This window comes from Aotus nancymaae, unplaced genomic scaffold, assembly GCF_030222135.1.
Source record: "Aotus nancymaae isolate 86718 unplaced genomic scaffold, 86718_ANA_hifiasm-v0.15.2.pri h1tg000051l, whole genome shotgun sequence".
Taxonomy (NCBI): Eukaryota; Metazoa; Chordata; class Mammalia; order Primates; family Aotidae; genus Aotus; species Aotus nancymaae.
Window position 1 is genome coordinate 23,792,214 of NW_026988465.1, and position 6,562 is coordinate 23,798,775.

At 34.2% G+C, this 6,562-nt stretch overlaps 1 non-coding gene across 1 annotated transcript; it reads left to right on the forward strand.

Moving 5' to 3' along the window:
- Window positions 1-5,877: 5,877 nt before the first annotated feature.
- On the forward strand, window positions 5,878-5,982 carry LOC135269349 (small nucleolar RNA U13). Its single transcript, XR_010337650.1, has one exon. It is a non-coding gene; the product is annotated as a small nucleolar RNA U13 (small nucleolar RNA).
- The last annotated feature ends 580 nt before the right edge of the window (window positions 5,983-6,562 follow it).

The window sequence follows — 6,562 nt, forward strand, 5'->3', positions numbered from 1 at the left end:
CAAAGAATAGTGTCACTATATCCAATAAATTTTGGAAAGTTTTGTTTTAATTTTCATTTAGTTCCAATGTTAAAATTTCCCTGAAGGCTTTTTTTAAAATACTGTATTATATGGAAGTGTGTGTTTAATCTTCAATATTTGAATATTTGTCAGCTATCTTCTTCTTCATTTCTAGTTTAATTGCATTGTGGTCCAAGAACATACTTTGTATAATTTCTATTCTTTGACATTTGTTAAGGTATATTTTTATGACCCAGAAAGTGTTCCGTCTTCATGAGTGATCCATGTCAGCTTGAGAAACATTTATTTTTTTTGTTATTGGATGAAGTATTCTATAAATGTCCTTTAGACATCCTTTATCATTGAAGGCAGTGTTTACTTCCACTCTAACTTTACTGATATTCTGCTCACTGGATCTATCAATTACTAACAAAGAGATGTTAAAGTCTTAACTGTAATTGTGAATTTGTCTATTCCTTTTTACAGTTTCATCATTTTTTGCCTGTATTTTGACACTGTTGTTAGGTGCATGAATGTTAAAGATTGTTATACCTTCTTAGAAAATTAACCTCTTTATTAATGCTCCTATTTGTCTCTGATAATTTTCCTTGTCCTGAATTCTACTTTTTCTGCAATTATGCAGCTACTCCAGTGTTTTTTAAATGAGTGTTAGTATAATATTTTTTTCCTTTATCCTTTTAATCTATGTCTATATTTCAGAAAGGATTCTTACAGATGGCATGTAATTGTGTATTGGCTTTTTGTTTGCTTGTTTCTTTTTTGACAGTCTTTTACTCTGGCGTATTTGAGTCAGTTTCTACTGTCCCTCCACTTACTGCCTTCTTTCTTCTTAATAGAATATTTTTAAGTGTTTTCATTTTTTCTCCTTTAATAGAACATAATTTCTTTTTACAAATACTTACATGGTCCAATCAATTGGGTTCTGAAAGGAAAATACAAAATAAAAGAAATAAATGAACATGTTTAGGTATTGCCCTAGAGTTTGCAATATACATTTACAATGACTCTAAGTTAACTCTTACATTATAACTTACTGATTTACAGGTAGCACCACTGTAACATTACTGTCATTCATTTCATTTATCTATATGCTAAAATTACCTAAAATTGTTGATGGTCTTATAACTTTGAACAAACATAACTCTGTTAGATGCACTAGGAATAAGAAAAATAAAATATTTCACTTTACATTCATTTGTCCATTCTCCATACTTTCTCTTTACAGAGATATAAGTTTCTGACCTATGTCACTTTTCTCATCTCTGAAGTACTTCTTTTCAACATTTTTTGCATGACCTGCCTAGTGGCAACAAATTCCTTCAGATGTTTCCTATTTAAGAAAATCTTTATTGAAAAATATTTTTTGTAGACGTCTGATGGAACTTCTCATCCTTGTTCCTCTCTTTGTAAGGTATTTGTTTTTAATATTTTCACTTTTTTTTTTTTCAGTGTGCATAGGTTGTGCCTTGGTATAAATTTTTGGTATTTATCCTGCTTGGTGTTAGCTTGGTATTGGTTTCAATATCTCCAGTTTCATTTTTAATTGATCTTACTTTGATATTTTCTCTTATTTTCCTGGTTAATGTCACTAATGTTCTGTTTATCTTTTCAGAGAGCCAGCTTTTTGTTTCATTTATCTTTTGTATTTTTTGTTTCAATTTTATCTATTTCTGCTCTAATCTTCATTATTTTTTATCTTTTGTGGATTTTGGGATTGGTTTGTTCTTGGTTTCCTGGTTCCTTGATATGTATTGTTAAATTATTAATTTATAATCTCTACTCTTTTGACATAGGCATTTAGTGCTATAATCTTCCTTCTTAGCACTGTTTCTGCTGCATTCCACGAGTTTTGGTATATTGTGTTTTCATTTTGATTTGTTTCAAAAAAGTGTTCATAGTAGGCTTGAATGATCTTTTGTATTTCTGTGGTATTATGCCTGTATTAGTGGTAATATGCCTGTATTAGTCAGGATTCTCTAGAGGGATGAAACTAATAGGACATATGTTTATGTGAAAGGGAGTTTATTAAGGAGAATTGACTCCCACAATCACAAGGTAAAAGTTCTGTGATACGCCCTCTGCAAGTTGAGGAGCAAGGAAGCCAATGGTGGATCAGTCTGAGTCCCAAAACCTCAAAAGTAGGAAAGCCAACAGTGCAACCTTCAGTCTGTGGCCAGAGGCCTGAGAGCCACTGGCAAACCACTAGTATAAATCTCAGGGTCCAAAAGCTGAAGAACTTGGAGCGTGATGTTCAAGGGCAGGAAGCATCCAGCATGAGAGAAAGATGAAGGCCAAAAGATTCAACAAGGCTGCTTTATTCTAGCTGTATTGGCAGTTGATTAGATGGTACCCACCCACAATGAGGGTGGTTCTGCCAGTAGCAGTCCACTGACTAAAATGTTAATCCACTTTGGCAACACCCTCAAAGACAAACCCAGGAACAATACTTTTCAAACTTCAGTCCAATCAAGTTGAAACTCAACATTAACCATCACACTGCCCTGGGGTTTTCTTATAGTAGAATGCTTCAGATAAGTGGTACATATCACTTCCACTTACATTTCATTGCCACACCTGGTCCCATGGCTTCCACCAAACACAAGAGAGCCAGAATTGTAATCTCTCTTATGCCCAGAAATCAGAGAGTCAGAAATATTTATTTATGTCGCTTACAACCAAAAAGTAAAAGAATGGTAGAGAAGCCAATTACACACATGTATTTTCATTTCCACTGTAACAACTCTACATTTGATGATCTAAAATCGTGGCATATAAAGAAAAATCCTTCCAATATTACTGGACAAATATCAGAAGCTGATACTGTCAGCCAGAATTTTGGGCCTTATGCCAAAATGATAACAATGTAGAAAAAGTAGTTATTGACCTGCCTGAAATCAAATTGATATCTTTTTCTGCAGTGTGAAAAATGTATAAGTAGAAACCAGTTATATTCCCATATAAAAATAGGGCTTCCAAAAATAGAGCAGACATTGGCAAACATTTCCTATATAGGGCCAGATGATGAATATTTAGGCACTGTGAGATGTAAGTCTCTACAGCAACTACTTAACATTGCCATTGGTAGAGATGAAGTCGCCATTGACAATAATGGGCATGGCCGTATTCCAATAAAACTTTATTTAAACAAGAAATGGAAATCCTGATTTCCCCATCTACTGTGGTTTGCTAACTCCTGTCATAGATCTTTGAGGAATGAAGATTTAGAAATAAGTTTTTTGTGGGAATATTTTGCAAATTTATAACTTAAATAAGGGGTGAGCAATAGTAGTTATTAATTTTTCTGTTGTACTTTTTTTCACCATCTTTCTTTTCCTTTCTCTGCTTCCTCAACTTCTTAAAATTGGCATTATTTTTGCTTCCACACTGAAGACACATTCAGTCCATTTGCTAAGACATTTATAGCTGACACTGATGGTCCTTAAGCTCCTCTAGAACCTCTATTCAATGTGGATTAGTGATTAGTCACCATTTAGACTTGTTCCCTTCCCATCTGTCAGAATTAATTTCTTGTAAAATGTAAAATACATTGTGCTATTTTAATATCAACTTAAACATCACTGATGTAGCAACTTCAATTGCTCAAATACTTGCAATGGCCTAGTTTAACATTATATTTTATGAGTTGAACAAAAGAGAAGCATGTACTTATAATGTGGCCCTGTTTGTATATATAAATAGTGGACTTATATAGGGAATTGTGGTTTATTTGATTGTATACTTGACTAAATCAAAAAACAAGTTATCTCTGTCATGCCTGATTCTTTTTAGACCAGAGTACTATGGGCATTATAGGGACAGTTGATTCACTGCTTTGATTTTGAAATCTCATAGTATCTTCCATTTTAAGCATTCTATTTAGTAATTTGTAAATACATAGCATGAAAAGATTTCTGCTTCCATATTTCTTACCAACTTGGCATCTGTATTAAGGGAAAAGCTTACATGCTTTCACTTCTAAGAGATGGTGTCCTTGGATCCATGTGTCTGGCCTTTTTTCTCCTCTGGGGCTTTGGTAGCATCTGTGACAATATGTCATATTAAATACCAGGTTCCCTGCCAGCTTCTGCTGATCAGCTCTGGCCTACACTGCAGGTTTTCTGTGATTCAGTCATGTCTTCTACTGTACTTATGATTTATGCCATCCTACCTCACAGCCTCCACTGTGGGGTCACCTTACCCCTTACCACAGTAAGGGATCTTCACAACAGGTCCATTGCCACTTTCTGTGTTTCTCACAAGAAACATACAGGAAAAAAAGGAAAACCCTTCCCTTTCTAAATTACAGGAGCCTAGGAAAATTTGGGGCATAATTCCTGGCAGCAGATTTCTCTGTTGAGCCTGCTCCAGATTGACAGAGAGAGACATTCTAAAATGGGGAAAAAGGGGCAAATAGCTATTGTATTTGCTTGCTGAGGATACCATAACAAAGTTCTACAGAGTGGATGGCTTAAACAACAGAAATTATTTTCTCATGATCTGGGGGCTGGACGTCCATGATCAAGGTGTCAGCCATGTTAGTTTCTCCAGGGACCTCTCTCCTTGGCTTGCAGACAGATGCTGTCTTAGTGTCCCTCACATGGTCATCCCTCTGTGCATGCACGCACCTGGTGTCTCTTTGTATGTCCAAATTTCCTGTTGTTACCAGACCATCAATAAGACTGAATTACAGCCTACCCTAACGACTTCATTTAAATGTAATTACCTATTTAAAGACCCATGTCCATATACAGTCACATTCTGAGGTACTGGGGATGAAGGCTTCAACATATGAGTTTGGGAGAAACACAATTTAGCCCATAATATCTGTCTGTCTCTGTCTGTCTATCTATCTATCTATCTAGTCATTTCTGTTCTCTTAACCCCAATAACAGGCGTTTTGATATAAAAAGAGCCTTACATGTTTTACTTTCCTCTCTCCATTTTTTTCACCTCTCTCATTCTAGGAACTGCTAAATTTTAAAAAGTTTCCCTCTTCCCTCTTGATTCCCAGTGTCATATCCTTCTCTTTCCACTTTCCTAGAAACATGGAGATTGTGTAAGGTAAAATATACACTGACAATATTATTATAATTACATATCTCTACTTCTTGAGACAAAATATTAGATGTAAATATATAAAGCAAGCTTCATATTTATAAAATGTTTCTGATGAAGTAAATCTTTTGAAATACTGTACAAATTAGAAAACCAATATATTAGCAGTCTATAAAACATAGTAAATGCAGGTATAAATTGGAAACAAGCAACACATATTTTCTAAACATTTTTGCTTTGAATACCTTTAAAGTTCCAAGCATCATGTGTTTCATAATATTGAAAAGGATTATAGACCATATCAAATAATTCTGCAAATCTCAAGGGGAGTTACACGTTATCCCCTCGAGTAAATAAATGGTCATCTTATTCTCCCGTGTATGGTTTCCTATAACATTCTACGTGATTTCCTGACATCTCACAGGTGTTTTAAAACATAGTTTAAAGTTTCTTGTACACCAAGGTTTTCGGTAATTATGTTTGCCTCAAACACTGAATTGCATTTGTGAGAAATATACAAAAAGGATGAAAACTAACAAAGAAGATTTTAAAAACATAAAGCTATCAGATCTAACTCTACCTCAGGAATTTTCATCTTTATTGTTAAGTATTGTGTAAATGCCTTAAACTGAGTTTAACTTAATAAGAAAAATAGTTTCATCCTATCAAGAATAAAAATAATTCAACCCCAATGATAGTTGATTCATTTAAATAAGAATAATTTTCACTACAAGCTTAGAGAAAATAAAGTTTCATGTAAGGGTAAATGTTTTGAGTTCAGGCTAATATTAAAACTAAACGATCCTTTTGTAGTTCATGAGCATGATGATTGGGTGTTCACATGCTTGTGTGAGATGTGCCACCCTCAGAACCTTGCTCCGACATCGGCACATTACCCATCTAACCTGAACTTGGCAAAATTAGAAAAATTAAAAAATTAAAAAATAAAAGAACTAACCAAGAGGCTTTACCCAACAAGACAAATGAAAGCACACAATGATAGTCATATTTCAGTGACAATCTCCGTATAAAATGATTTTGGTATTATTTTACCGATGATTCCTGGATTCTGTGTATCACCTTCGACGTACATAAATGTTTTAGAATGATACAAAATCATAAAGATTACCTATTCTCTACCTGTTGCTAAAGTAGAGAATTGTTATAATAGGGAATGAAATGTTTATCATTATTTGATAGAAGATTGTAGAGCTTTCAAAATCTCATAAACAACCAAAGAAAAATCATTCGCATTGAAGTTTACCACATGCAACTCTTGCTGAGGTAAAGGTAGGTGTAGATAGATGATGAAAAGATAATGACATAGATGATAGATAGATGATAACAACACGGGTAGTTTAGTAGGCAGTTAAAAAGCTAGGTAGAGAGACAGATGGTTGAATACACACGTATCTAAGAGAAGAAGCAGCTGAAGTAATACACTCTGAGAATGTTTTAGCAACACATATACTCCCAAATACATAAG